This window comes from Amia ocellicauda, chromosome 10 (assembly GCF_036373705.1).
Source record: "Amia ocellicauda isolate fAmiCal2 chromosome 10, fAmiCal2.hap1, whole genome shotgun sequence".
Lineage (NCBI taxonomy): Eukaryota > Metazoa > Chordata > Actinopteri > Amiiformes > Amiidae > Amia > Amia ocellicauda.
In genome coordinates, this window is record NC_089859.1 from 42,388,243 (window position 1) to 42,416,239 (window position 27,997).

Genomic DNA, 27,997 nt, shown 5'->3' on the forward strand with positions numbered 1-27,997 from the left:
TAAGTGTTATTAAAAGAAAAGGTGATGTTACATAGTGGTAAACAGTCGACTGTCCCAACTTTCTTGGTTTCTTTTCACTGCTAATGAGATGCTGTAGAGTGAGTTAGTTATATTGCTTTCAGGAGCTCTAATCGTATTGATGAGTTCATGCAGCATTTGTAATTGAATTTCAAAAAGAAATCTTTGCTGTCTGGCCTGTGTGTATGAGATGTACTCTGTCAATCTTTGGCTAACAACTGAAACATTGGTAGAACAGAAATGGCAACATAAAAAAGAAAAGTACATTTTAAAAGAGCACATTAAATAGGATGAATATACAGTTTTTTACAATCACTTTGTCACTAATTTCAGAACCTTGATGTCATTTTTCAAAACTCTAGACACAAAACTCAAAACGGTCATCAATTGTAACACAGGCTGTCCAATGTTCAAAACATTGCATTGTGCATTCATATCTTTAAAGAAACCTTGCACTTGCAGACTTGTTGGTTCAAATAATTCATTTATCATGAAATACCATAGTAACATTTATTTAGATCACCCACACAGAAGATACCGATAGTTTCACTGTGTAGTTGTTCGTACAATCATTAAATATTGTAGTACAAAATATGTGATACATGTTTCATTATGGTACTACACATAAATACATCACTGTAAAAGGACTAGTAGAGAGAATACTACAGACACAGTGGAATCATTGAACAAAATCTGAAATGTATTGATGCAATACAATCAAATCACACCATAGGTTTCTTTGAATCCATGCAACAATAATTAGCTACAAAAAAGAACAAAACTACAGTAAAATGTCAACTGCAGTGTTCCTCACCTGGCTTAGTGTAAAACAAAGGATTGATTACTGTACTTCTGAATTTCCATCAGCCCTGTGTTCAGGTTCAGGTTCTCACAACCATTTTTCACAAGAGGCATCTTGAAACTGAACATACCTGAACATACTCAGTCATCAGCTGCTTCACTCTGTCTGCATTTCTTTCAAAAGGCACACTATACTCTGTGCTACACATTGGTATGCAGTATACAGTCATTTGACAATTGAGAGTAGCCTAATGTTTAGTGCATGCTGAAGACTTGCCGCTTCTCAGTACGGAAATTTCTGATGATTGAGGCCACAGTTGATCCTGAGTTGATTCTGAGGTTTGATTGAATCATTGTAGCTGCCTCAGTCATGGTCATGCCATGATTTACAACATGCTCTACAACTATTTCTCGGATTTCACTGGACACTATTTGCTGTTGCTGCCGCTGTCTGGTCCGTGGCCTTGTCCTCTACCACGTTCCCCCAACACCTCTCAAATGAGGCCCATGGCTGCCTCTCTGGTGAGGCCTAAGCCCTCCTCTATGACGAGGCCCACGACCACCTCTCAGAAGGGGTGCATGTCCCCTTCCATTCCTTTGACCACCACGTCTTCCTCCTCCCACTGCTTGACCTCTATTGTGACCTGGATGACTTGCCGGCTCCATGTTATCACTGTGTTGCTGGGGTGGATAGCACTCAATTCACTCGATACTCGTACCACAATGTGAAATCAATCATCAATAACCAGTTGGCAGTATTGGAAAAGCAATTACAAGGGCCTGCATACATACAGTAATGTCAAATCTGATGTGGAAGAACAATCATCTTCAACCAGGTTGGAGCGTTAGTTGCAATGCCTTTAATACACGCAGCGTGGAGAGGAACAGTGACTCAAGTAGATCCCAAAGTCGCTCTGCCTTCATTTTAACAGTCAGAGCTTTTATACACAAAAATCAAAGAGCTGGTTATAATCAGAAAGTCATTACTATGTTATCTTAAAAGTTAGCTAAGCAGAATTTATATCATTATAGGACAGAGTTCATAGATCAACACATGGATTAGGGAGCAGGCACTTCAATCATACTGTTTGACATTGTCTCCAAGATTCTCATCGTAAATAACAAACAGAAATCAAACTACCTTCTGGCCTGACCTTCTAGCTTGACCTTATCTTTCTTAAGTATACAAGAGAGAAAAACAGGTATTAGAGAAAGAATTTCAAACTTTCCTTCCACACTGCAAACATGGTGTGGAAAAGTGCTACATGATGATGAATGATGATGAAATATTACATCCATAGATAATGTAGTCCAACTGGTTCATGCTCCTCGTTTATTGATGTCAATGGATCTCATTATCCTGAAACTTTCATGATCGAAACATGGAATATTGTTTGTCAGTTTCCATAAAATTATGCATTAAGAGTAATGCAACAGTCACTTATCATTTTGAGCAGCTGTATCAATTGATAGTTAGATCTTTGTAATGAAATGAATAGACAGTGATCTCAGATGTAATGTGTGAATTGCATTTTGAAATGGTAATACTTTGATGTTAAGTTGTGTCATTTTAGTTCAATGAACAAATGATCTGAGGTTGATGTGTATTGTATCCAAGCAATTGTAAAAAAGTGTTAGAGTTTTGAAAAATGTGCATTTTGATCATCGGGTGTGAGTTTAGTGTCTAGAGTTTTGAAAAATGACATCAAGGTTCTGAAATGAGTGCCAAAGTGATTGTAAAAAAGTGTAATATCAGGGGACAGTGGCTATTAGTGATCTGGCCTTCCGTGGCCTCTGTATTAATGTAACAGGTCACATTGTATGTGTACACTGATACTTGATAGTATAATATAGTACAAGTAAAAAACATACATAGGTATCATAGAAGTATTTTGCAGAAATGATTATGGATAGTTATCAAAATGGAGAGGAAATGCTAAATCCAGTCTCCCCAGGCTGAGCTTCTATTGCTGCACCTGCTGGCCCCACTATATGGATAGAGCCACACCAAGTACAAGAGTCTCCCCATTGCTATTTATATCTCCCTATCCAGTCTTCTTTAAGTGACGATATGCAAATAACGGGGACTATGATTGGCTCCCTGACATTACCCACACTGCGACTGATGCTACCCATTTCACTACCCAACAAAGACCCATAATATGCGTGTGTCTGTCTGTCTGTCTGTCAAAGTATGTGTGTGTGTTTCTGTGTGTGTCTGTGTCTGTCTGTCTGTGTGTGAAAGTGTGTGTGTGTCTGTCTGTCTGTCTGTCATGTAACTTGCACATCTGTGAGGGCACCACTAATGCAGAAAGAGATGTACACATATTGTTTATTTTCCATATATATGTATGTATGTATGTATGCATGTCCAATTGCTTTGACAATACAAATGAATTGAATTGAGAGGGAGAGAGAGAGAGTAAGAGAGAGAGAGAGAGACAGACAGACAGACAGACAGAGAGAGACACACACACACACACACACACACAGAGAGCCAGCCAGCCAGCTCAGCGATGACATGACGAGCCTCTCTCAGCTTACTGCTATGACATCACAGAGCACGTACATTCCGTTTAACAAATCGTTAAACAAAAAAGGTTATAAACACATTGACTACAATACCGGTTAGTAAGACGAAGGTGAGTCTCTCGTTAGTATTATTAGTCAGACATTAAATAACTACGCAGGTTAGTATTTATGTCAGGTAACTTCTCGTTATATATATATCAGTCTCATTTACGTTTAGGTGCCGAGAAAGATCCTATTTGTTACCACAATTTCCCTTAACTGATTATTATTCAATGATTAAGGATAGGCAGGGCCACCAATAATCTAATGTCTATTAACTTGTGTCAATTTCAGACTAAACAGTTAAACAGGAATGAGAAGATATTTCTCGGCGTTGACAGATTTTATTTCTAAAATTATCAACAAAACAGTTTAATGCAACTCACATTTATATTTAAGAAAACTAAATGATATTACACATTCTAGAGTTATGAATCACAGATTAACATTTCTAATTGATTTCTCAAATGTCATGAATCACAAACTCCAAACTGTTAAACTTATGTGAACTTCGTCGCAGAGAGGCCTCTCTGGCTTCGGGCTCAGATAACAGCACACGGCACGAGGTCCGTGTTATTTGGAACAAAGGCAGTCCGGTTCGGCTTTGTCCAAGAACTTCCACTCAGTCGATGCACCTGGAAGTTGGGGTTTCGGGAATGTAGAGTCGTTTCCAAACAGATTTTCCATTGGTTTGAAGGCTCCAAGGTTGTGCACAAAATCTTCTTTGTAAGCATGGTTCCACCGTAGTTACTTGAAGACGAAGTCTTTGAGGAAAGCAGGGCCCTGTTTGTTCCAAGGGTCAAGTTTCTTAAGACTCAAATAGCTATTTAAGTGACTGACACTTTCGTATTCAGTCGACTTAGTCAATTGTCCAGCTGTAAAACTCCACTGATCAGGTGGGTCTGTGAAGTTATTTATTTAATAAAGTCCTTTAAAATAATTCTTCGCTCAATCTCCTTCTCATAGTTTAACTCTTCTGTTGCCGGCAAAGACTTGGTTGGTTTCTGATTCCGGTTCTGGCAACAGAGCTACAGGTTGAGCTGTGGCAGCGAGTTTCTGGTTCAGGTGAGAGAGAGAGAGAGAGAAAGACTGTCCGCTGTTCCTTATAGTCTGTCAGATCAGTAGGTGATTGGTCCCTGAGTTCTTGAGATTGGATTTCGGTTTCAGCCCCCAGTGTCCTATTGGAGGGAGGCTTTATTTATGACTGATGTCAATCCATGCCATCTTTTGGAAATGCCGGTTGGCCTGGGTTCGTAGCTCTATGTCGGGATTTCGGCTCTCATCCACTTCAAAGAGTTTTTATCACCTACAGGCCCCTTTCTCCAGACATCTCATAGCAGAATTCCAAACTATTTGGCCTCTTCTCGGTGCCATCCTCCCCAAAACTGTCACTTTGATGCAAACCAGTTCTAAGCTGATGAGCTAAGGAAATCTGATAACTTTGGGGGGGGAGAGGTCTTCTTTAGATCAGTGCTTCAGCTCAGAGCCCAAATGCTCTTATCCAAATACACCCAACATAACGCTACATATGTATGTATGTATGTATATATGTGTAGAAGGAAAATTAGAAATTATTTTCTTACACCTGTTTTTCTCTCTTGTATACTTAAGAAAGATACGGTCAAGCTAGAAGGTCAGCCCAGAAGATAGTTTGATTTCTGTTTGTTATTTACGATGAGAACCTTGGAGACATTGTCAAACGGTATGACCTACGTGCCTGTTCCCTAAAACCATGTGTTGACCTATGAACTCTGTTCTATAATGATATATGTTCTGCTTAGTTAGCCTTTAAGATAACATAGTAATGACTTTCTAGCATGTATGGATGTATGTATGTATGTATATATATATATATATATATATATGTATGTATGTCCAATTGCTTTGACAATACAAATGAATTGAATTCAGAGGAAGAGAGAGAGAGAGAGAGAGAGACAGACAGACAGACAGACAGCTCAGCGATGACATCACGAGCCTCTCTCAGCTGACTCCTATGACATCACAGAGCACGTACATTCCGTTGCTTGTCGTCTGTCAACCACTCAGTCACTGCTAGCCAGACTGTCCCTAAGACAAAGTGTACAATACTTCAATTATATCTCCTCCAGACAGATAAAGAGTATTAAGAGCTACGATGAAGATACCCAGGAGACGTAAAAAGCTTGCATCACCTGGTATTTCCTGGAGGTCACCCATCCAAGTACTAACCAGGCCCTGGCCCGTTTAGTTTCCAAGGTCTGACGAGACCGGGCACGTTCAGGACGGTGTGGCCGCAAGCCGAGATGCCTGGCTGCATGATGTCTCTTAAAGGCTGGCGGGTATTGACGGAATTTCCAGCAAAAAATAAAAAATAAAAAAATAAAAAAATGGAGGGAAAAATAACAGTGCAGGAAAGGGTGTTGAAAGTAGCCGGGAACGTGTACAATTCTTCAATTATATCTCCTCCAGACAGAAAGAGAGTATTAAGAGCTACGATGAAGTTACCCAGGAGACGTAAAAAGCTTGCAGCACCTGGTATTTCTAGGAGATCTCCCATCCAAGTACTGACCAGGCCATGCCCCGTTTAGCTTCCGAGATCTGACGAGACGGGGTGCGTCCAGGACGGTGTAGCCGCAAGCCGAGAGGCCTGGCTGCATAATGTCTCTTAAAGGCTGACGGGTGTTGACGGAACTTCCAGCAAATAAAAAAAGAAAAATGGAGGGAAAAATATCAGTTCAGCAAAGGGTGTTGAAAGTAGCCGGGTACGTGTACATTTCTTCAATTATATCTCCTCCAGACAGAAAGAGAGTATTAAGATCTACGATGATGTTACCCAGGAGACGTATAAAGCTTGCAGCACCTGGTATTACCAGGAGGTCACCCATCCAAGTACTGACCAGGCCCTGCCCTGTATAGCTTCCGAGATCTGATGAGATCAGTCGCGTTCAGGACGGCGTGGCCGCAAGCCGAGACGCCTGGCAGCATGATGTCTCTTAAAGGCGGGCGGGTTTTGACGGACCTTCCAGCAAAAAAAAAAAGAAAAAAGAAAAATGGAGGGAAAAATATCAGTGCAGCAAAGGGTGTTGAAAGTTGCCGGGTACGTGTACATTTCTTCAATTGTATCTTCTCCTGACAGAAAGAGAGTATTAAGAGCTACGATGAAGTTACCCAGGAGACGTAAAAAGTTTGCAGTACCTAGTTTTTCCAGGAGGTCACCAATCCAAATACTGACCAGGTCCTGCCACGTTTTGCTTCCTAGATCTGACAAGATCGGGCGCGTTCAGGACGGTGTGGCCGCAAGCCAAAAAGCCTGGCTGCATGATGTCTCTTAAAGGCTGGCGGGTATTGACGGAACATCCAAGAAAAAAAATTAAAAAAAAAATAGAAAAATGGAGGGAAAAATATCAGTGCAGGAAAGGGTGTTGAATGTAGCCGGGTACGTGTACAATACTTCAATTATATCTCCTCCAGACAGAAAGAGAGTATTAAGAGCTACGATGAAGTTACCCAAGTGACGAAAAAAGCTTGCAGCACCTGGTATTTCCAGGAGGTCACCCATCCAAATACTGACCAGGCCCTGCCCCGTTCAGCTTCCGAGATCTGACGAGATCGGGCGCGTTCAGGACGGTGTGGCCGCAAGCCAAGAGGCCTGGATGTATGAAGTCTCTTAAAGGCTGGCGGGTATTGACGGAAGTTCCAGCAAAAAAAAAAGAAATAAGAAAAATGGAGGGAAAAATATCAGTGCAGCAAAGGGTGTTAAATGTAGCTGGGTACGTGTACAATACTTCAATTATATCTCCTCCAGACAGAAAGCGAGTATTAAGAGCTACGATGAAGTTACCCAAGTGATGTAAAAAGCTTGCAGCACCTGGTATCTCCAGGAGGTCTCCCATCTAAGTACTAACCAGGCCCTGCCCCGTTTAGCTTCCGAGATCTGACGAGATCGTGCGCATTCAGGATGGTGTGGCCACAAGCCGAGATGCCTGGCTGCATGATGTCTCTTAAAGGCTGGAGGATATTGACAGAACTTCCAGCAAAATAAAGAAGAAAAAAGAAAAATGGAGGGAAAAATATCAGTGCAGCAAAGGGAGTTGAAAGTAGCCGGGTACGTGTACAATTCTTCAATTATATCTCCTCCAGACAGAAAGAGAGTATTAAGAGCTATGATGAAGTTACCCAGGAGACGTAAGAAGCTTGCAGCACCTGGTATTTCCAGGAGGTCTCCCATCCAAGTACAGAATAGACACTGCCCCGTTTAGCTTCCGAGATCTGATGAGATTGGGCGCGTTCAGGACGGTGTGGCCGCAAACCAAGAGGCCTGGCTGCATGATGTCTCTTAAAGGCTGGCGGGTATTGACGGAACTGCCAGCAAAAAAAAAAGAAATAAGAAAAATGGAGTGAAAAATTTCAGTGCAGCAAAGGGAGTTGAAAGTAGCCGGGTACGTGTACAATTCTTCAATTATATCTCCTCCAGACAGAAAGAGAGTATTAAGAGCTATGATGAAGTTACCCAGGAGACGTAAGAAGCTTGCAGCACCTGGTATTTCCAGGAGGTCTCCCATCCAAGTACTGATCAGGCCCTGCCCCGTTCAGCTTCCGAGATCTGACGAAATCGGGCACGTTCAGGACGGTGTGGCCGCAAACAAAGAGGCCTGTCTGCATGATGTCTCTTAAAGGCTGGCGGGTATTGATGGAACTTCCAGCAAAAAAAATAAGAAAAAAGAAAAATGGAGAGAAACAAATCAGTACAGCAAAGGGTTTTGAAAGTAGCCGGGTACGTGTACAATTCTTCAATTATATCTCCTCCAGACAGAAAGAGAGTATAAAGAGCTACGATGAAGTTTCCCAGGAGACGTAAAAATCTTGCAGCACCTGGTTTTTCCAGGAGGTCACCCATCGAAGTACTGACCAGGCCCTGCCCCATTTAGCTTCCGAGATCTGACGAGATCGGGCGCGTTCAGGACGGTGTGGCCGCAAACCAAGAGGCCTGGCTGCATGATGTCTCTTAAAGGCTGGCGGGTATTGACGGAACTTCCAGCAAAAAAAAAAAGAAAAAAGAAAAATGGAGTGAAAAATATCAGTGCAGCAAAGGGTGTTGAAAGTAGCCGGGTATGTGAACAATACTTCAATTATATCTCCTCCAGACTGAAAGAGAGTATTAAGAGCTACGATGAAGTTACCCAAGTGACGAAAAAAGCTTGCAGCACCTGGTATTTCCAGGAGGTCTCCCATCTAAGTACTGACCAGGCCCTGCCCCGTTTAGCTTCCGAGATCTGACGAGATCGGGTGCATTCAGGACGGTGTGGCCACAAGCCAAGACGCCTGGCTGCATGATGTCTCTTAAAGGCTGGCGGGTATTGATGGAACTTCCAGCAAAAAAAAAAAGAAAAAAGAAAAATGGAGTGAAAAATATCAGTGCAGCAAAGGGTGTTGAAAGTAGCCGGGTATGTGAACAATACTTCAATTATATCTCCACCAGACTGAAAGAGAGTATTAAGAGCTACGATGAAGTTACCCAAGTGACGAAAAAAGCTTGCAGCACCTGGTATTTCCAGGAGGTCACCCATCCAAGTACTGACCAGGCCCTGCCCCGTTCAGCTTCCGAGATCTGACGAGATCGGGCGCGTTCAGGACGGTGTGGCCGCAAGCCAAGAGGCCTGGCTGCATGAAGTCTCTTAAAGGCTGGAGGGTATTGACGGAACTTCCAGCAAAAAAGAAAAGAATAAAGAAAAATGGAGGGAAATATATCTGTGCAGCAAAGGGTGTTGAAAGTAGCCGGGTACGTGTACAATTCTTCAATTATATCTCCTCCAGACTGTAAGAGAGTATTAAGAGCTACGATGAAGTTACCCAAGTGATGTAAAAAGCTTGCAGCACCTGGTATTTCCAGGAGGTCTCCCATCTAAGTACTGACCAGGCCCTGCCCCGTTTAGCTTCCAAGATCTGACGAGATCGGGCGCATTCAGGACGGTGTGGCCACAAGCCGAGACGCCTGGCTGCATGATGTCTCTTAAAGGTTGACGGGTATTGATGGAACTTCCAGCAAAATAAAGAAGAAAAAAGAAAAATGGAGGGAAAAATATCAGTGCAGCAAAGGGAGTTGAAAGTAGCCGGGTACGTGTACAATTCTTCAATTATATCTCCTCCAGACAGAAAGAGAGTATTAAGAGCTATGATGAAGTTACCCAGGAGACGTAAGAAGCTTGCAGCACCTGGTATTTCCAGGAGGTCTCCCATCCAAGTACAGAACAGGCACTGCCCCGTTTAACTTCCGAGATCTGATGAGATTGGGCGCGTTCAGGACGGTGTGGCCGCAAACCAAGAGGCCTGGCTGCATGATGTCTCTTAAAGGCTGGCGGGTATTGACGGAACTGCCAGCAATAAAAAAAAGAGAAATGGAGGGAGAAATACCAGTGCAGCAAAGGGTGTTGAAAGTAGCCGGGTACGTGTACAATACTTGAATTATATCTCCTCCAGACAGAAAGAGAGAATTAAGAGCTACGATGAAGTTACCCAGGAGACGTAAAAAGTTTGCAGCACCTCGTATTTCCAGAAGGTCACCCATAAAAGTACTGACCAGGCCCTGCCCCGTTTAAATTCTGAGATCTGACGAGATCGGGCGCGTTCAGGACGGTGTGGCCGCAAGCCGAGAGGCCTGGCTGCATGATGTCTCTTAAAGGCTGGCGGGTTTTGACGGAACATCCAGCAAATAAAAAAAAAGAGAAATGGTGGTAAAAATATCAGTGCAGCAAAGGGTGTTGAAAGTAGCCAGGTACGTGTACAATTCTTCAATTATATCTCCTCCAGACTGAAAGAGAGTATTAAGAGCTACGATGAAGTTACCCAGGAGACGTAAAAAGCTTGCAGCACCTGGTATTTCCAGGAGGACACCCATCCAAGTACTGACCAGGCCCTGCCCCACTCAGTTTCCGAGATCTTACGAGATCGGACGCGTTCAGGACGGTGTGGCCGCAAGCCGAGATGCCTGGCTGCATGATGTCTCTTAAAGGCTGGCGGGTATTGACGGAACTGCCAGCAATAAAAAAAAGAGAAATGGAGGGAGAAATACCAGTGCAGCAAAGGGTGTTGAAAGTAGCCGGGTACGTGTACAATACTTGAATTATATCTCCTCCAGACAGATAGAGAGTATTAAGAGCTACGATTAAGTTTCCCAGGAGACGTAAAAAGCTTGCAGCACCAGGTATTTCCTGGAGGTCTCCCATCCAAGTACTGACCAGGCCCTGCCCCGTTTAGCTTCCGAGATCTAACGAGATCAGGCGCGTTCAGGACAATGTGGCCGCAAGCCAAGAGGCCTGGCTGCATGATGTCTCTTAAAGGCTGGTGGGTATTGACGGAACTTCCAGCAAAAAAAAAAAAAAAAAAAAGAAAAATAGAGGGAAAAATACCAGTGCAGCAAAGGGTGTTGAAAGTAGCCGGGTACGTGTACAATTCTTCAATTATATATTCTCCAGACAGAAAGAGAGTATTAAGAGCTACGATGAAGTTCCCCAGGAGATGTAAAAAGCTGGCAGCACCTGGTATTTCCAGAAGGTCACCCATAAAAGTACTGACCAGGCCCTGCCCCGTTTAAATTCTGAGATCTGACGAGATCGGGCGCGTTCAGGACGGTGTGGCCGCAAGCCGAGAGGCCTGGCTGCATGATATCTCTTAATGGCTGGCGGGTATTGACAGAACTTCCAGCAAAAAAAAAAAAAAAAAAAAAAAAGAAAAAGAAGAATGGAGGGAAAAATATCAGTGCAGTAATGGGTTTTGAAAGTAGCCGGGTATGTGTACAATTCTTCAATTATATCTCCTCCGGACAGAAAGAGAGTATTAAGAGCTACGATGAAGTTACCCAGGAGACGTAAAAAGCTTGCAGCACCTGGCATTTCTAGGAGGTCACCCATCCAAGTACTGACCAGGCCCTGCCCCGTTTAAATTCCAAGATCTGATGAGATCGGGGGCGTTCAGAACGGTGTGGCTGCAAGCCAAGAGGCCTGGCGGCATGATGTGTCTTAAAGGCTGGCGGGTATTGATGGAACTTCCAGCAAAAAACAAAAGAAAAAAGAAAAATGGAGGGAAAAATATCAGTGCAGCAAATGGTGTTGACAGTAGCTGGGTACGTGTACAATTCTTCAATTATATCTCCTCCAGACAGATAGAGAGTATTAAGAGCTACGATAAAGTTACCCAGGAGACGTAAAAGCTTGCAGCACCAGGTATTTCCAGGAGGTCTCACATTCAAGTACTGACCAGGTCCTGCCCCGTTTAGCTTCCGAGATCTGACGAGATCGGGCGCGTTCAGGACGGTGTGGCCGCAAGCCGAGATGTCTGGCTGCATGATGTTTCTTAAAGGCTGGCGGGTATTGACGGAACTGCCAGCAAAAAAAAAAAAGAAAAATAGAGGGAAATATACCAGTGCAGCAAAGGGTGTTGAAAGTAGCCGGGTACGTGTACAATTCTTCAATTATATCTCCTGGAGACAGAAAGAGAGTATTAAGAGCTACGATGAAGTTACCCAGGAGACATAAAAAGCTTGCAGCACCTGGTATTTCTAGGAGGTCTCCCATCCAAGTACTGACCAGACCCTGCCCCGTTTAGCTTCCGAGATCTGACGAGATCGGGCGCATTCAGGACGGTGTGGCCGCAAGCCGAGAGGCCTGGCTACATGATGTCTCTTAATGGCTGGCGGGTATTGACGGAACTTCCAGCAAAAAAAAAAAAAAAAAAAAAAGAAAAAGAAAAATGGAGGGAAAAATATCAGTGCAGTAATGGGTTTTGAAAGTAGCCGGGTACGTGTACAATACTTCAATTATATCTCCTCCAGACAGATAGAGAGTATTAAGAGCTACGATAAAGTTACCCAGGAGACGTAAAAGCTTGCAGCACCAGGTATTTCCAGGAGGTCTCACATTCATGTACTGACCAGGTCCTGCCCCGTTTAGCTTCCGAGATCTGACGAGATCGGGCGCGTTCAGGATGGTGTGGCCGCAAGCCGAGATGCCTGGCTGCATGATGTCTCTTAAAGGCTGGCGGGTATTGACGGAACTGCCAGCAAAAAAAAAAAAAAAAAATAGAGGGAAATATACCAGTGCAGCACAGGGTGTTGAAAGTAGCCGGGTACGTGTACAATTCTTCAATTATATCTCCTGGAGAAAGAAAGAGAGTATTAAGAGCTACGATGAAGTTACCCAGGAGACGTAAAAAGCTTGCAGCACCTGGTATTTCCAGGAGGTCACACATCCAAGTACTGACCAGGCCCTGCCCCGTTTAGCTTCCGAAATCTGATATGATCGGGCTCGTTCAGGACGGTGTGACTACAAGCCAAGAGGCCTGGCTGCATGATGTCTCTTAAAGGCTGGCGGATATTGACGGAACTTCCAGCAAAAAAATAAAATAAAAAGAAAAATGGAGGGAAAAATATCAGTGCAGCAAAGGGTGTTGAAAGTAGCCTAGTACGTGTACAATTCTTCAATTATATCTCCTGGAGACAGAAAGAGAGTATTAAGAGCTACGATGAAGTTACCCAGGAGACGTAAAAGGCTTGCAGCACCTGGTATTTCTAGGAGGTCTCCCATCCAAGTACTGACCAGGCCCTGCCCCGTTTAGCTTGCGAGATCTGACGAGATCGGGCGCATTCAGGACGGTGTGGCCGCAAGCCGAGAGGCCTGGCTGCATGATGTCTCTTAAAGGTTGGCGGGTATTGACGGAACTTCCAGCAAAAAAAAAAAAAAAAAAGAAAAATGGATGGAAAAATATCAGTGCAGCAAAGGGTGTTGACAGTAGCTGGGTACGTGTACAGTACTTCAAATATATCTCCTCCAGACAGATAGAGAGTATTAAGAGCTACGATAAAGTTACCCAGGAGACGTAAAAGCTTGCAGCACCAGGTATTTCCAGGAGGTCTCACATTCATGTACCGACCAGGTCCTGCCCCGTTTAGCTTCCAAGATCTGACGAGATCGGGCGAGTTCAGGATGGTGTGGCCGCAAGCCGAGATGCCTGGCTGCATGATGTCTCTTAAAGGCTGGCGGGTATTGACGGAATTTCCAGCAAAAAAAAAAAAAAAAATGGATGGAAAAATATCAGTGCAGCAAAGGGTGTTGACAGTAGCTGGGTACGTGTACAATACTTCAATTATAACTCCTCCAGACAGATAGAGAGTATTAAGAGCTACGATAAAGTTACCCAGGAGACGTAAAAGCTTGCAGCACGAGGTATTTCCAGGAGGTCTCACATTCATGTACTGACCAGGTCCTGCCCCGTTTAGCTTCCGAGATCTGACGAGATCGGGCGCGTTCAGGATGGTGTGGCCGCAAGCCGAGATGCCTGGCTGCATGATGTCTCTTAAAGGCTGGCGGGTATTGACGGAACTTCCAGCAAAAAAAAAAAAGAAAAATAGAGGGAAATATACCAGTGCAGCACAGGGTGTTGAAAGTAGCCGGGTACGTGTACAATTCTTCAATTATATCTCCTGGAGAAAGAAAGAGAGTATTAAGAGCTACGATGAAGTTACCCAGGAGACGTAAAAAGCTTGCAGCACCTGGTATTTCCAGGAGGTCACACATCCAAGTACTGACCAGGCCCTGCCCCGTTTAGCTTCCGAAATCTGATATGATCGGGCGCGTTCAGGACGGTGTGACTACAAGCCAAGAGGCCTGGCTGCATGATGTCTCTTAAAGGCTGGCGGATATTGACGGAACTTCCAGGAAAAAAATAAAATAAAAAGAAAAATGGAGGGAAAAATATCAGTGCAGCAAAGGGTGTTGAAAGTAGCCTAGTATGTGTACAATTCTTCAATTATATCTCCTGGAGACAGAAAGAGAGTATTAAGAGCTACGATGAAGTTACCCAGGAGACGTAAAAGGCTTGCAGCACCTGGTATTTCTAGGAGGTCTCCCATCCAAGTACTGACCAGGCCCTGCCCCGTTTAGCTTGCGAGATCTGACGAGATCGGGCGCATTCAGGACGGTGTGGCCGCAAGCCGAGAGGCCTGGCTGCATGATGTCTCTTAAAGGTTGGCGGGTATTGACGGAACTTCCAGCAAAAAAAAAAAAAAAAAAGAAAAATGGATGGAAAAATATCAGTGCAGCAAAGGGTGTTGACAGTAGCTGGGTACGTGTACAATACTTCATATATATCTCCTCCAGACAGATAGAGAGTATTAAGAGCTACGATAAAGTTACCCAGGAGACGTAAAAGCTTGCAGCACCAGGTATTTCCAGGAGGTCTCACATTCATGTACCGACCAGGTCCTGCCCCGTTTAGCTTCCAAGATCTGACGAGATCGGGCGAGTTCAGGACGGTGTGGCCGCAAGCCGAGATGCCTGGCTGCATGATGTCTCTTAAAGGCTGGCGGGTATTGACGGAATTTCCAGCAAAAAAAAAAAAAAAAATGGATGGAAAAATATCAGTGCAGCAAAGGGTGTTGACAGTAGCTGGGTACGTGTACAATACTTCAATTATAACTCCTCCAGACAGATAGAGAGTATTAAGAGCTACGATAAAGTTACCCAGGAGACGTAAAAGCTTGCAGCACGAGGTATTTCCAGGAGATCTCACATTCATGTACTGACCAGGTCCTGCCCCGTTTAGCTTCCGAGATCTGACGAGATCGGGCGCGTTCAGGATGGTGTGGCCGCAAGCCGAGATGCCTGGCTGCATGATGTCTCTTAAAGGCTGGCGGATATTGACGGAACTTCCAGCAAAAAAATAAAATAAAAAGAAAAATGGAGGGAAAAATATCAGTGCAGCAAAGGGTGTTGAAAGTAGCCTAGTACGTGTACAATTCTTCAATTATATCTCCTCCAGACAGAAAGAGAGTATTAAGAGCTACGATGAAGTTACCCAGGAGACGTAAAAGGCTTGCAGCACCTGGTATTTCTCGGAGGTCTCCCATCCAAGTACTGACCAGGCCCTGCCCCGTTTAGCTTCCGAGATCTGACGAGATCGGGCGCGTTCAGGATGGTGTGGCCGCAAGCCGAGATGCCTGGCTGCATGATGTCTCTTAAAGGCTGGCGGGTATTGACGGAACTGCCAGCAAAAAAAAAAAAAAAAAAAAAAAGAAAAAGAAAAATGGAGGGAAAAATATCAGTGCAGTAATGGGTTTTGAAAGTAGCCGGGTACGTGTACAATACTTCAATTATATCTCCTCCAGACAGATAGAGAGTATTAAGAGCTACGATAAAGTTACCCAGGAGACGTAAAAGCTTGCAGCACCAGGTATTTCCAGGAGGTCTCACATTCATGTACTGACCAGGTCCTGCCCCGTTTAGTTTCCGAGATCTGACGAGATCGGGCGCGTTCAGGATGGTGTGGCCGCAAGCCGAGATGCCTGGCTGCATGATGTCTCTTAAAGGCTGGCGGGTATTGACGGAACTGCCAGCAAAAAAAAAAAAGAAAAATAGAGGGAAATATACCAGTGCAGCACAGGGTGTTGAAAGTAGCCGGGTACGTGTACAATTCTTCAATTATATCTCCTGGAGAAAGAAAGAGAGTATTAAGAGCTTCGATGAAGTTACCCAGGAGACGTAAAAAGCTTGCAGCACCTGGTATTTCCAGGAGGTCACACATCCAAGTACTGACCAGGCCCTGCCCCGTTTAGCTTCGGAATCTGATATGATCGGGCGCGTTCAGGACGGTGTGACTACAAGCCAAGAGGCCTGGCTGCATGATGTCTCTTAAAGGCTGGCGGATATTGACGGAACTTCCAGCAAAAAAATAAAATAAAAAGAAAAATGGAGGGAAAAATATCAGTGCAGCAAATGGTGTTGACAGTAGCTGGGTACGTGTACAATACTTCAATTATATCTCCTCCAGACAGATAGAGAGTATTAAGAGCTACGATGAAGTTACCCAGGAGACGTAAAAAGCTTGAAGCACCTGGTATTTCTAGGAGGTCTCCCATCCAAGTACTGACCAGGCCCTGCCCCGTTTAGCTTCCGAGATCTGACGAGATCGGGCGCATTCAGGACGGTGTGGCCACAAGCCGAAAGGCCTGGCTGCATGACGTCTCTTAAAGGTTGGCGGGTATTGACGGAACTTCCAGCAAAAAAATAAAAGAAAAAAAGAAAAAAGAAAAATGGATGGAAAAATATCAGTGCAGCAAATGGTGTTGACAGTAGCTGGGTACGTGTACAATACTTCAATTATATCTCCTCCAGACAGATAGAGAGTATTAAGAGCTACGATGAAGTTACCCAGGAGACGTAAAAAGCTTGAAGCACCTGGTTTTTCTAGGAGGTCTCCCATCCAAGTACTGACCAGGCCCTGCCCCGTTTAGCTTCCGAGATCTGACGAGATCGGGCGCATTCAGGACGGTGTGGCCACAAGCCGAAAGGCCTGGCTGCATGATGTCTCTTAAAGGTTGGCGGGTATTGACGGAACTTCCAGCAAAAAAAAAAAAAAAAAAAAATAGAAAAATGGAGGGAAAAATATCAGTGCAGGAAAGGGTGTTGAAAGTAGCCGGGTACGTGTACAATTCTTCAATTATATCTCCTGCAGACTGAAAGAGAGTATTAAGAGCTACGATAAAGTTACCCAGGAGACGTAAAAGTTTGCAGCACCTGGTATTTCCAGGAGGTCTCACATTCAAGTACTGACCAGGTCCTGCCCCGTTTAGCTTCCGAGATCTGACGATATCATGCGCATTCAGGACGGTGTGGCCGAAAGCCGAGAGGCACGGCTGCATGATGTCTCTTTAAGGCTGGCGGGTATTGACGGAACTTACAGCAAAAAAAAAAAGAAAAAAGAAAAATGGAGGGAAAAATATCAGTGCAGCAAAGGGTGTTGACAGTAGCTGGATACGTGTACAATACTTCAATTATATCTCCTCCAGACAGAGAGAGAGTATTAAGAGCTACGATAAAGTTACCCAGGAGACGTAAAAGCTTGCAGCACTAGGTATTTCCAGGAGGTATCACTTTCATGTACTGACCAGGTCCTGCCCCGTTTAGCTTCCGAGATCTGACGAGATCGGGCGCGTTCAGGATGGTGTGGCCGAAAGCCGAGATGCCTGGCTGCATGATGTCTCTTAAAGGCTGGCGGGTATTGACGGAATTTCCAGCAAAAAAAAAAAAAAAAAATAGAAAAATGGAGGTAAAAATATCAGTGCAGGAAAGGGTGTTGAAAGTAGCCGGGTACGTGTACAATTCTTCAATTATATCTCCTGGAGACAGAAAGAGAGTATTAAGAGCTACGATGAAGTTACCCAGGAGACGTAAAAAGCTTGCAGCACCTGGTATTTCTAGGAGGTCTCCCATCCAAGTACTGACCAGGCCCTGCCCCGTTTGGCTTCCGAGATCTGACGAGATCGGGCGCGTTCAGGACGGTGTGGCCGCAAGCCAAGATGCCTGGCGGCATGATGTCTCTTAAAGGTTGGCGGGTATTGACGGAACTTCCAGCAAAAAAAAAAAAAAAAAAGAAAAATGGATGGAAAAATATCAGTGCAGCAAATGGTGTTGACAGTAGCTGGGTACGTGTACAATACTTCAATTATATCTCCTCCAGACAGAAAGAGAGTATTAAGAGCTACGATGAACTCACCTAAAGGATTATTAGGAACACCATACTAATACTGTGTTTGACCCCCTTTCGCCTTCAGAACTGCTTTAATTCTACGTGGCATTGCTTCAACAAGGTGCTGAAAGCATTCTTTAGAAATGTTGGCCCATATTGATAGGATAGCATCTTGCAGTTGATGGAGATTTGTGGAATGCACATCCAGGGCACGAAGCTCCCGTTCCACCACATCCCAAAGATGCTCCATTGTGTTGAGATCTGGTGACTGTGGGGGCCAGTTTAGTACAGTGAACTCATTGTCATGTTCAAGAAACCAATTTGAAATGATTCGACCTTTGTGACATGGTGCATTATCCTGCTGGAAGTAGCCATCAGAGGATGGGTACATGGTGGTCAAAAAGGGATGGACATGGTCAGAAACAATGCTCAGGTAGGCCGTAGCATTTAAACGATGCCCAATTGGTACTAAGGGGCCTAAAGTGTGCCAAGAAGACATCCCCCACACCATTACACCACCACCACCAGCCTGCACAGTGGTAACAAGACATGATGGATCCATGTTCTCATTCTGTTTACGCCAAATTCTGACTCTACCATCTGAATGTCTCACCTCTTTTTCCTATTTGTAGTGGAGATGAGTGGTACCCGGTGGGGTCTTCTGCTGTTGTAGCCCATCCGCCTCAAGGTTGTACGTGTTGTGGCTTCACAAATGCTTTGCTGCATACCTCGTTTGTAACTAGTGGTTATTTCAGTCAAAGTTGCTCTTCTATCAGCTTGAATCAGTCGGCCCATTCTCCTCTGACCTCTTGCATCAACAAGGCATTTTCGCCCACAGGACTGCCGCATACTGGATGTTTTTCCCTTTTCACACCATTCTTTGTAAACCCTAGAAATGGTTGTGCGTGAAAATCCCAGTAACTGAGCAGATTGTGAAATACTCAGACCGGCCCGTCTGGCACCAACAACCATGCCACGCTCAAAATTGCTTAAATCACCTTTCATTCCCATTCAGACATTCAGTTTGGAGTTCAGGAGATTGTCTTGACCAGGACCACACCCCTAAATGCATTGAAGCAACTGCCATGTGATTGGTTGATTAGATAATTGCATTAATGAGAAATTGAACAGGTGTTCCTAATAATCCTTTAGGTGAGTGTATATGTATGTACGTGTATGTATGTCCAATTGCTTTGACAATACAAATGAAATGAATTGAGAGAGAGAGAGAGAGAGAGAGAGAGAGAGAGAGAGAGAGAGGAATATGAGCTCCTAAAAAACATTTGTTTTTATACATAAGCGGATTTAATTTGTGATTTACAAATGAATATATAGCACTATAAACATACACAGAAGACATGGAATAGAAATTCAGAAGAAAAAGTATTCAAAAATAATAATTTTAAGAGAAACACAAAAAGAAGAAAGCAGAGAGACAGTTCAGGAAGAAAAGTCAGAAAAGAAAAGCTGAAGACAAGAATTGGAGGTAAGAGACAAATAATTAAACAAAAAAATATGTATTAATAAAATAAATAAGCATTCTCAGTAGTTGACTCAGCCAATGAAAATGCAGAGCTCCGATTTGAATAGAGTGACAGTAGGAGAGAGCCCAACTGCCACTGAGACTGATAGAAATCTATCGAACAGCAGTCTGACTGCAGAGCTGCCTTTTGAAATCCGATACCCTGAAGACATTCGCTCTGCACAGGCTAAGAAGGACTACAAACAAGCTGTGATGAGAGCATCTCCTGAGACCCTCATCCTAGACTACACCGGTAAAGGAGAAAACAGGGTCAAGAACAATCTACTGTTCTACACCGCCTTTCACAAAACCCTGTGCCAGACATACCCCAATAACAACAAGAGGGGCATTAGCAGAGGCAGGCAGATCTCAGTGCTGGTAGAGAAAGACACAGACAGTGTGATGCTCACTTTTAATGTATACCACAACGGGACCATCATGGTGCAGGGCAGCGAGAGCAGCCTGGACCAATTAGCTCTCGGCTTCCACACCTCAAAGCAGCAGACTGAGGTAGAGAAACAAGAGCCAGAGCCGGCCACCCTGCAGTCTGCCCCCAGCCACACGGAGCCAGACAGTGCCCCATCTCCCACAGACTGCCCCCCTGTCTCCCCAAAACTCTCCAGCAACATTAAAACACTAAAGGAATGCCTATCAGTGCTGGAGCTGGAGTTTGCGGAGTTCAGGGAGCAGACCTTGAGCACCCTGGCCCAGACCTCCTTGTGTGATCAGCTCCGGGATGAGATGCACAGACTAAAGATGCAGCACAAGGCTGAGATCCATGAGCTGAGAGCAGCAGTGAGAGACCTGGAGGAGCAGAGCCAAACCCTGAGGACGGAGCTGCGCAGAGCGAGGGAGGAGCTGACCTGGACACCCCAGCACAGCTAGCTGAGGAGCCTGTAGAGCCAGCTGGAGGAGCTAAGAGAGGAGCTACACATCACTGGAGCACAGAGACTGCACTGCACTGACCCCACAACACCTCCAACCCCTGACGCACCCACTGATCCACCCACACTCCCCACCACTCCTGACACACCCACTATCACCAGACCTGCCACTAATACACAACCCCCTGAAACGCCACTCCCCCAAAACACACCCGCTGCCCCCACCACTCCCGACGCAAACCCGGAGTGGCAGGTCAACGCAGAGGTGGTCATTCTGAGCGAATCCAATGGGAAGTTCCTGGTTGAGAGGCGCCTCTTCCCTGGGCGAAAAGTGAAAAAGCTTTGGTGCTCCACAGCACAGAGAGCCCTGGAGCTGCTCTCCAAGAGGAGGCTTTGCCAAGTCAAACACATCTTCATCCACACTGGCACTAACGACCTGAGTGCCCGCAGGGGCGATGTGGCCTCAGCCCTGAGACAGGTAGCAACGAAAGCCACAGAGGAATTCCCAACTGCCAAAATTTCCATCTCCACACTGCTGCCCCGCACAGACGTGCCCCTGCACATCATCCAGGCCATCAACGCAGAAGTGTCCCGAAGATGTGCCCTCCTCCCCAACGTCCACCTGGCACACCACTGAGACATCCAGCCACATCACCTGTATGACCACGTCCACCTCAACAAGACGGGTGTGAGGATCATCTCAAAGGTCCTCAAGGACACAACCCTGGGCCGAAACCCCACACACCCCCACCTCGAGACCAGGAGCAAACCCCCCAGCCCCCGGCCACATCCCCAGCCACCGGCTCCACCCCAGCCCCAGCCCCTGAGACCCCGCGGCCCCATTCCCCACCCCCCCATCCCCAGAGGGCCCGTCCAGCACAGCAGAGCGGACAGCCGGGGACCAGCACAGCCACACAGCCACGCAGCAGCGGCTTCCAGAGCCTGGAGGCCCGATGCTGCCCAGCTGGCCCAGATAAGGCAACTCCTCAGTGTCATCTGTTCCACACTGCTGAGTTAACTGAGCCTCAACACACATATATATGGTTGTGGAGATGGAGAGTAAGAAAAAATGTGATTTAATTATTCTGATATTTTGATGCAAACATAAAATCTTTGAGTGATTATTATGTATATCCATATATAATTATTAATAATAATATAATATCAGTTGTAGACCACAAATTAAACTTTCTTATGTAGAAGAGACAAGTATAATAAAATATATTAACATGTCCTTTAAAATAAGCAGTTGGAATATGCAGGGTTTACGCTCCTCAACTTTTGGAATGAAGAGCACAGGCCCTGAACTGATCAACACTGTAAATAGTTCAGATGTTTTCATTCTTGTAGAGACTTGGTGCTGTGCAGATATGTCTATACACTGGATGGATACAATGGATACAGGGAGCTGATTGTGCCCTCCTATAAAAAACCCAAAGTCAGGTGTGGCAGGGCCTCGTGGGGGATTATCGTGTGGTACAGGGAGGAGCTCCGAGCAGCCCTATGCCCAGTACAGAGAGGAGACACACACCTGTGGATGAAAATCAGAAAAGACACCCTACAAAATAACACAGATATATACCTATGTGCAATTTATATGCCACCCGCAGACTCCCCCTACTATAATGAGGAAGGCTTTCATGAGCTTCAAAACGAAATCTGCCACTTCCAGACCCTGGGCTCTGTACTGCTGTGTGGCGATCTCAATGCCAGGACTGGCAGAGAGATGGACTACATCAATACAGAGGGGAACACACACCTGTTCGGAGACTCCCCGCTGTGCCACACACACACCTCCACACTGACACAGCCACGACAGCGTGGTAAACAAGAGCAGGAAGCAGGTAGTGCGCCTATGTAAAAGCCTGGGTCTATATATCATCAATGGCAGGACCAGGGGGTACTCTCTGGGGAGATTCACATACTGCTCGGCTCTGGGCAGCAGTGTGGTGGACTACGCCATAACTGACCTGGACCCACAAGCCAACAATGCGTTTATAGTCAGACAACAATCTCCACTATCAGACCACAGCCAAATAACACTTTACCTAAAAAGATCAGCGCAGCCACAAGTCAGAGCCAAACTTCCCACAAAACTGGTCTCCCTGCCACCCAGTTAGAGATGGTCAGAGCCCAGCACAGAGAACTACACAAGAGCCCTGAATAGTGATGAGATTGAAAACATGTTAGACAGATATCAATCCTCACACTATCAAATAAACCAAAACGGAATAAACTCAGCCACCAAAACACTGAATGAAATATTTGAGAGACTGGCTTTAAAATCAAACATTAAAACAATTAAAAACCAAAATATGAAATCGTCTAAAAGAAAAAAAGAACAGTGGTGTGACCAGGAGTGTGAAACTTCTAGGAAACACCTGAGACATCTCTCCAACACTAAACACAGAGAGCCCGACAACCAGGAGGCTCGCCTCAGCTACTGCCAGGCCCTGCGGCACTACAAGCAACTCCTCAGTAAGAAAAAAGACCACTATATGGGCAGAATAAATACCCCAAAAACAAAAAATGAAATACCAATTCAAAATGGAGAAATCTGGAAAACACACTTTGAAAAACTTTACCAAAATGTTGAAAACAATCCAAAGCCAGAACAGGTTAAAATATTAAAAAACCTAAATAAATTGGAAGAAATCATTAAGAATAACCAAAATCCCTTAGATAACCCATTTACAATATAGGAACTAAAACATCAACTCAAAATCCTCAAACCCAGGAAAGCCAGCGGCCCCGACAGCATCAGCCCTGAGATGCTGAAGCACAGCAGCCCGCAGCTGCAGGAGGCTCTGCTCAAACTCTTTAACCTGGTGCTGAGAGCCGGGTGTTTCCCTGAGGTCGGGAATCAAGGATTGATCACCCCGATTTTTAAAAGTGGAGACAAATTAGACCCCAATAACTACTGGGGCAGCTGTGTGAGCAGTAACCTGGGGAAGGTGTTCTGCAGTATCATCAACGCCCAGATACTGGCCTTCCTTACCAAGCACAGTGTCCTGAATAAGAGTCAGATTGGCTTCCTACCAAAACACCGCACAACCGATCATATTTACACTCTACACACCCTCATAAATAAATATACCCAAAACAATAAAGGAAAAATATTTGCCTGTTTTGTAGACTTTAGAAAGGCATTTGACTCAATCTGGCACAAGGGATTATTTTATAAACTTCTACAGAGTGGTGTAGGGGGTAAAGTTTATGACATCATTAAATCAATGTATTCTGAAAACAAATGCGGAGTTCAAATTGGCAATTCAAGAACAGAGTTCTTCACTCAGGGGCGGGGAGTGAGACAGGGCTGCAGTCTGAGTCCAACACTGTTCAACATCTACATCATCGAGTTGGCCACAGTGTTGGAGCAGTCTGACGCCCGCAGCCTAACTCTCCATGACACAGAGATCAAGTTCCTGCTCTATGCAGACGACCTGGTGCTGCTGTCGCCCACAGAGCAGGGGCTTCAGCAGAACCTGGCGCTGCTAGAGCAGTACTGTCAGAAATGGGCCCTGGCAGTCAATCTGGACAAGACCAGAGTTATGGTTTTCCAGAAAAAAGCCCCATCTCAGGGAAACAGGTACCGCTTCACTCTGGGCAGCACTGGATTAGAGCACTGCACCAGATACAACTACCTTGGCCTGACCATCAGTGCGTCAGGGAGCTTCAGCCTGGCTATAAACGCATTAAAAGACAAGGCACGCCGGGCATTTTATGCCATAAAGACACAATTTGGGAAAACAACAATACCAATAACTATTTGGATTAAAATATTAAACTCCATCATCCAACCAATCCTGCTATATGGGAGCGAAGTGTGGGGTCCCCTCATGAACCTCAATAACAACAATTGGGACAAAAGCCCCATGGAAATATTCCACCTAGAATTTAATAAAAACATCTTACACGTACACAGAAACGCCCCCACGGCTCTGAGGCTCACAGAGCCCGAACACACAATGACCAAAACAACAACAATTGGGAAAATTGACATGTACCTGAAAAGCAAATACACAAAAGATTAGAGACACGAATTAGAATTACAAAACAAATTGGAATGCTACCGGGCCCTGAATAGAAACATTACATTGGCTGAATACTTAAAAATCCAAAATATAAAAGAGAGACAAAATCTAACTAAATACAGGCTCAGTGACCACAGCCTCGCCATTGAAAAAGGCCGCTACAGAAAATTCTGGGTTGCCAGAGAAGAGCGGCTGTGCAGCCAGTGTGACCTAGGGGAGGTCGAAACACAGGCGCATTTCCTGCTGTCCTGCCCTAAATACACAAAAATCAGGGAGACATACTTTAAAATATTAAAAATGCATATCCCTGAGTTCAGCATGATCCCCGATTGCTGCAAACTCCCCGTCCTGCTGGGAGAGGAGGAGCGCACTGCCTTCTTAGCAGCGCAATATGTATCCACCTGCCACAGCCTGCGAGACATTGTGTAGACACCAGCCTGTGGCACTCCATTTGCAAAACAAAATAAAAACAGTGATTTTTCTGATGTCATGACACAAATTTTGATACAAACAACAAATATGGTTTATATCCTACTTAATTTTATTTCAATGTGTACTATATTTGTTCCACTGAATCTTGTATTGCAATGTTTTGTCTTGATTGATAGAACATTTGTATCTGCTTTGGCAATATTGTGATAGATCATGCCAATAAAGAACCTTTGAATTGAATTGAAATGAATTGACAGACAGACAGACACACGCACACACACACACACACACACACACACACACACACACACAGAGCCAGCCAGCCAGACAGCCAGCCAGCTCAGCCATGACATCACGAGCCTCTCTCAGCTGACTGCTATGACATCACAGAGCACGTACATTCCATTGCTTGCCGTCTGTCAACCACTCAGTCACTGCCAGCCAGACTGGCTGGCTGGCTGGATGGGGGGGCTGCTTGCTGCTGCTGCGTATCTTAGCAAGCTAATTTGCCTGAACGGCCTTCCTACTCCTATGCCCAAATGCCCACCTAAGCCTCGTTTGTAATGCATGTCATTGTATTTCAAAAAGGAATCTGGAAATAGTAAACCTATTTTCTTTATTTGAATGTATTAAAGATCACATTTTATTACATTTTCTTTTTCTGTACTTCATTACATTATATTGAGATTCATAATTCTATTATTTATTTTCCGTATGTATGTATGTATGTATTATTGTATGGAAGGAAAGTTAGAAATGATTTTCTCAAACCTGTTTTTCTCTCTTGTATACTTAAGAAAGATAAGGTCAAGCTAGAAGGTCAGGAGGCCATAAGGTAGTTTGATTTCTGTTTGTTATTTACGATGAGAACCTTGGAGACAATGTCAAACGGTATGACCTACGTGCCTGTTCCTTAAAACCATGTGTAGATCTATGAACTCTGTTCTATAATGAAATATGTTCTGCTTAGTTAGCCTTTAAGATAACATAGTAATGATTTTCTAGCATGTATGTATGTATGTATGTATGTCCAATTGCTTTGACAATGAATTGAATTGAGAGGGAGAGAGAGAGAGAGAGAGAGAGAGAGAGACAGACAGACTGACAAACACAAACAGACACACACACACACACACACACACACACACACACACACACACACAGACACACACACAGCCAGCCAGCCAGCTCAGCGATGACATCACAAGCCTCTCTCAGCTGACTGCTATGACATCACAGAGCATGAACATTCCGTTGCTTGCCGTCTGTCAACCACTCAGTCACTGCCAGCCAGACTGGCTGGCTGGCTGGATGGGGGGGCTGCTTGCTGCTGCTGTGTACCTTAGCAAGCTTATTTGCTTGACCGGCCTTCCTACTCCTCTGCCCACATGCCCACCTATGCCCGATCTGCTGTTCACCTGGATCACAGCTCCGCCCCAACAAGGCAGATCCTCCCAAAAATGGTACAAACTGATCCACGTTCCCCTCCACAGAAAGCTTTAGCCCAAAATAAGGGACACATTCTGCCCAATATGTCAGCGCCAACCACAGCCTGAGGGACACAGTGACACACGAGCACCGGCTGTAAATATAATGTAAATACTCGTTTGTAATGCATGTCATTGTATTTCAAAAAAGGAATCTGGAAATGGTATACCTATTTTCTTTATTTGTATGTATTAAAGATCACATTTTATTACATTTTCTTTTTCTGTACTTCATTACATCTTATTGTGATTCATAATTCTATTATTTATTTTCCGTGTATATGTATGTATGTATGTAATGTGACAAACCAAGGGGCAGGGTCATACATGGCAGATATGTCAGGCCAGGTCTGCTGCAAGGTGTGTACTCTAGGGTAGAATACCGACCCTAGGCAACTACACTCCCCAGAAACCCTCAGGCAGCCATTCTAGCACCTAATGTGGTCACTTGGTGTTACTTCCTCAATTATTCACCAGGTATATAAGGCGGGCCTGAGAGAGAGAGAAGTGAGAGACAATAGGGTGAGTTATCTGGAAAACAGAGGTAGCTCATAAGGAGAAAGCCAAGACTTATTTATTCCAGACTTTGTTTAAAATAGAATGATTATGTAAGATTAGTTACAACTCCAGTGTGAGTTAGGTTTTGTTTTCAGATTTGTTTTGTTTGAAGTAAACATACAGGCACAGCCCTGTATTTGCAACCTCCTCCCTGGGTCATGACTGGTTTTTACTCCTAAGAAGATCACAGAGAAGACCCGCACATGTGTACAGCCAAGGCGTTTTGTCACATTTGGTGTAGAATGCGGGCAGCACCTCATGAAACCCAGACTGGCTGAGTGAATTTTTTTATCCAAAAAAAAAAAACTACAGGCTGTAATAGCCCAACAGGAAGCGACCAGGGTGCAGCAGGTGGCTCACCAGGATGCTATGCGGATGCATCAGGAAGCACTGCAGGTCCAGCATGATACAAATAAAATGTTTAGAGAAGAGCAGGAAAAGGTGACTAAAGAGCTGAAAGAGAGTGTTGAAGCACTTGCAACCAGGATTGGGCCACAGGGGGCTGCAACCCATTCCACTCCCCGCACCAATCACTTTCTGCAGAAAATGACAAAACAGGACGATGTTGAGGCCTTCCTTATGACCTTTGAGAGGACAGCGGAGAGAGGGATGGCCAAAAGATTCCTGGGCAGGGCTTGTGGCACCTTATCTGGCAGGGGATGCACAGAAAGCGTACTTTGATCTGGAGCTGAAGGACGCCCAGGACTATGATAAATTGAAAGCGGAGATAATGACCCGATTGGGCGTGACCACCGCAGTGAGGGCACATCGGTTTCAGCAGTGGGCCTACCAACCAGGACAACCAATCCGAACGCAGATGTTTGATCTGATCCATCTGGCCAGGAAATGGCTACAGCCAGAGGTCCATTCATCAGCCGAGGTGGTGGAGGCCATAGTCCTTGACAACTACCAACGCTGTTTGCCCAAGGACGTTCGACGCTGGGTTGGCCAGAATGAGGTGCTGTCCGCTGACACCTTGGTGGCCATTGTAGAGCGGTTCTATACAGCCGGAGCAGCAGAGCATGTACCGGAGGTTAAAAACTCGTTCCCCAGGCCATGACGAACCAGCGGACCGGGTAAGATGGTTCCAAAGTACTCTGGGAAACATGACGCGCTGGGTTGGAAGAAAAGAGCAAGACTGGGGGGGGCAAAGGTGGGGCCTAAAGCCGAGACTAAGGGTTATAGGGGGTC

General features: G+C 44.9%; 12 non-coding genes and 24 pseudogenes across 12 annotated transcripts; all 36 read right to left on the minus strand.

Moving 5' to 3' along the window:
* Positions 1 to 5,552: 5,552 nt before the first annotated feature.
* Positions 5,553 to 5,671, minus strand: LOC136761344 (uncharacterized; annotated as a pseudogene).
* A 221-nt stretch (positions 5,672 to 5,892) lies between these two features.
* Positions 5,893 to 6,011, minus strand: LOC136761795 (uncharacterized; annotated as a pseudogene).
* A 209-nt stretch (positions 6,012 to 6,220) lies between these two features.
* Positions 6,221 to 6,339, minus strand: LOC136761100 (uncharacterized; annotated as a pseudogene).
* Positions 6,340 to 6,555: 216 nt separating this feature from the next.
* Positions 6,556 to 6,674, minus strand: LOC136762227 (uncharacterized; annotated as a pseudogene).
* Positions 6,675 to 6,894: 220 nt separating this feature from the next.
* Positions 6,895 to 7,013, minus strand: LOC136760669 (5S ribosomal RNA). Its single transcript, XR_010820277.1, has one exon. It is a non-coding gene; the product is annotated as a 5S ribosomal RNA (ribosomal RNA).
* A 215-nt stretch (positions 7,014 to 7,228) lies between these two features.
* Positions 7,229 to 7,347, minus strand: LOC136760735 (uncharacterized; annotated as a pseudogene).
* Positions 7,348 to 7,563: 216 nt separating this feature from the next.
* LOC136761952 (uncharacterized) lies at positions 7,564 to 7,682 on the minus strand (annotated as a pseudogene).
* A 215-nt stretch (positions 7,683 to 7,897) lies between these two features.
* LOC136761068 (uncharacterized) lies at positions 7,898 to 8,016 on the minus strand (annotated as a pseudogene).
* A 216-nt stretch (positions 8,017 to 8,232) lies between these two features.
* On the minus strand, positions 8,233 to 8,351 carry LOC136760649 (5S ribosomal RNA). Its single transcript, XR_010820267.1, has one exon. It is a non-coding gene; the product is annotated as a 5S ribosomal RNA (ribosomal RNA).
* A 216-nt stretch (positions 8,352 to 8,567) lies between these two features.
* On the minus strand, positions 8,568 to 8,686 carry LOC136762179 (5S ribosomal RNA). Its single transcript, XR_010820442.1, has one exon. It is a non-coding gene; the product is annotated as a 5S ribosomal RNA (ribosomal RNA).
* Positions 8,687 to 8,902: 216 nt separating this feature from the next.
* Positions 8,903 to 9,021, minus strand: LOC136762359 (5S ribosomal RNA). Its single transcript, XR_010820560.1, has one exon. It is a non-coding gene; the product is annotated as a 5S ribosomal RNA (ribosomal RNA).
* A 216-nt stretch (positions 9,022 to 9,237) lies between these two features.
* LOC136762500 (5S ribosomal RNA) lies at positions 9,238 to 9,356 on the minus strand. The gene has a single exon (XR_010820697.1). It is a non-coding gene; the product is annotated as a 5S ribosomal RNA (ribosomal RNA).
* Positions 9,357 to 9,572: 216 nt separating this feature from the next.
* LOC136761323 (uncharacterized) lies at positions 9,573 to 9,691 on the minus strand (annotated as a pseudogene).
* Positions 9,692 to 9,900: 209 nt separating this feature from the next.
* Positions 9,901 to 10,019, minus strand: LOC136761780 (uncharacterized; annotated as a pseudogene).
* Positions 10,020 to 10,230: 211 nt separating this feature from the next.
* Positions 10,231 to 10,349, minus strand: LOC136761536 (uncharacterized; annotated as a pseudogene).
* Positions 10,350 to 10,558: 209 nt separating this feature from the next.
* On the minus strand, positions 10,559 to 10,677 carry LOC136760961 (uncharacterized; annotated as a pseudogene).
* A 218-nt stretch (positions 10,678 to 10,895) lies between these two features.
* On the minus strand, positions 10,896 to 11,014 carry LOC136761410 (uncharacterized; annotated as a pseudogene).
* Positions 11,015 to 11,242: 228 nt separating this feature from the next.
* LOC136761158 (uncharacterized) lies at positions 11,243 to 11,361 on the minus strand (annotated as a pseudogene).
* Positions 11,362 to 11,576: 215 nt separating this feature from the next.
* Positions 11,577 to 11,695, minus strand: LOC136760856 (uncharacterized; annotated as a pseudogene).
* A 210-nt stretch (positions 11,696 to 11,905) lies between these two features.
* On the minus strand, positions 11,906 to 12,024 carry LOC136762485 (5S ribosomal RNA). The gene has a single exon (XR_010820683.1). It is a non-coding gene; the product is annotated as a 5S ribosomal RNA (ribosomal RNA).
* Positions 12,025 to 12,249: 225 nt separating this feature from the next.
* Positions 12,250 to 12,368, minus strand: LOC136761206 (uncharacterized; annotated as a pseudogene).
* A 210-nt stretch (positions 12,369 to 12,578) lies between these two features.
* On the minus strand, positions 12,579 to 12,697 carry LOC136761730 (uncharacterized; annotated as a pseudogene).
* A 216-nt stretch (positions 12,698 to 12,913) lies between these two features.
* On the minus strand, positions 12,914 to 13,032 carry LOC136762614 (5S ribosomal RNA). The gene has a single exon (XR_010820808.1). It is a non-coding gene; the product is annotated as a 5S ribosomal RNA (ribosomal RNA).
* Positions 13,033 to 13,247: 215 nt separating this feature from the next.
* On the minus strand, positions 13,248 to 13,366 carry LOC136761894 (uncharacterized; annotated as a pseudogene).
* Positions 13,367 to 13,574: 208 nt separating this feature from the next.
* Positions 13,575 to 13,693, minus strand: LOC136761684 (uncharacterized; annotated as a pseudogene).
* Positions 13,694 to 13,903: 210 nt separating this feature from the next.
* LOC136761367 (uncharacterized) lies at positions 13,904 to 14,022 on the minus strand (annotated as a pseudogene).
* Positions 14,023 to 14,238: 216 nt separating this feature from the next.
* LOC136762615 (5S ribosomal RNA) lies at positions 14,239 to 14,357 on the minus strand. Its single transcript, XR_010820809.1, has one exon. It is a non-coding gene; the product is annotated as a 5S ribosomal RNA (ribosomal RNA).
* Positions 14,358 to 14,572: 215 nt separating this feature from the next.
* Positions 14,573 to 14,691, minus strand: LOC136761932 (uncharacterized; annotated as a pseudogene).
* A 208-nt stretch (positions 14,692 to 14,899) lies between these two features.
* Positions 14,900 to 15,018, minus strand: LOC136761581 (uncharacterized; annotated as a pseudogene).
* A 216-nt stretch (positions 15,019 to 15,234) lies between these two features.
* On the minus strand, positions 15,235 to 15,353 carry LOC136762399 (5S ribosomal RNA). The gene has a single exon (XR_010820599.1). It is a non-coding gene; the product is annotated as a 5S ribosomal RNA (ribosomal RNA).
* Positions 15,354 to 15,579: 226 nt separating this feature from the next.
* Positions 15,580 to 15,698, minus strand: LOC136761565 (uncharacterized; annotated as a pseudogene).
* Positions 15,699 to 15,908: 210 nt separating this feature from the next.
* Positions 15,909 to 16,026, minus strand: LOC136762056 (uncharacterized; annotated as a pseudogene).
* A 216-nt stretch (positions 16,027 to 16,242) lies between these two features.
* LOC136762603 (5S ribosomal RNA) lies at positions 16,243 to 16,361 on the minus strand. The gene has a single exon (XR_010820797.1). It is a non-coding gene; the product is annotated as a 5S ribosomal RNA (ribosomal RNA).
* Positions 16,362 to 16,586: 225 nt separating this feature from the next.
* On the minus strand, positions 16,587 to 16,705 carry LOC136762631 (5S ribosomal RNA). The gene has a single exon (XR_010820825.1). It is a non-coding gene; the product is annotated as a 5S ribosomal RNA (ribosomal RNA).
* A 554-nt stretch (positions 16,706 to 17,259) lies between these two features.
* LOC136762178 (uncharacterized) lies at positions 17,260 to 17,378 on the minus strand (annotated as a pseudogene).
* Positions 17,379 to 17,596: 218 nt separating this feature from the next.
* LOC136762440 (5S ribosomal RNA) lies at positions 17,597 to 17,715 on the minus strand. Its single transcript, XR_010820639.1, has one exon. It is a non-coding gene; the product is annotated as a 5S ribosomal RNA (ribosomal RNA).
* Between the last annotated feature and the right edge of the window lie 10,282 nt (positions 17,716 to 27,997).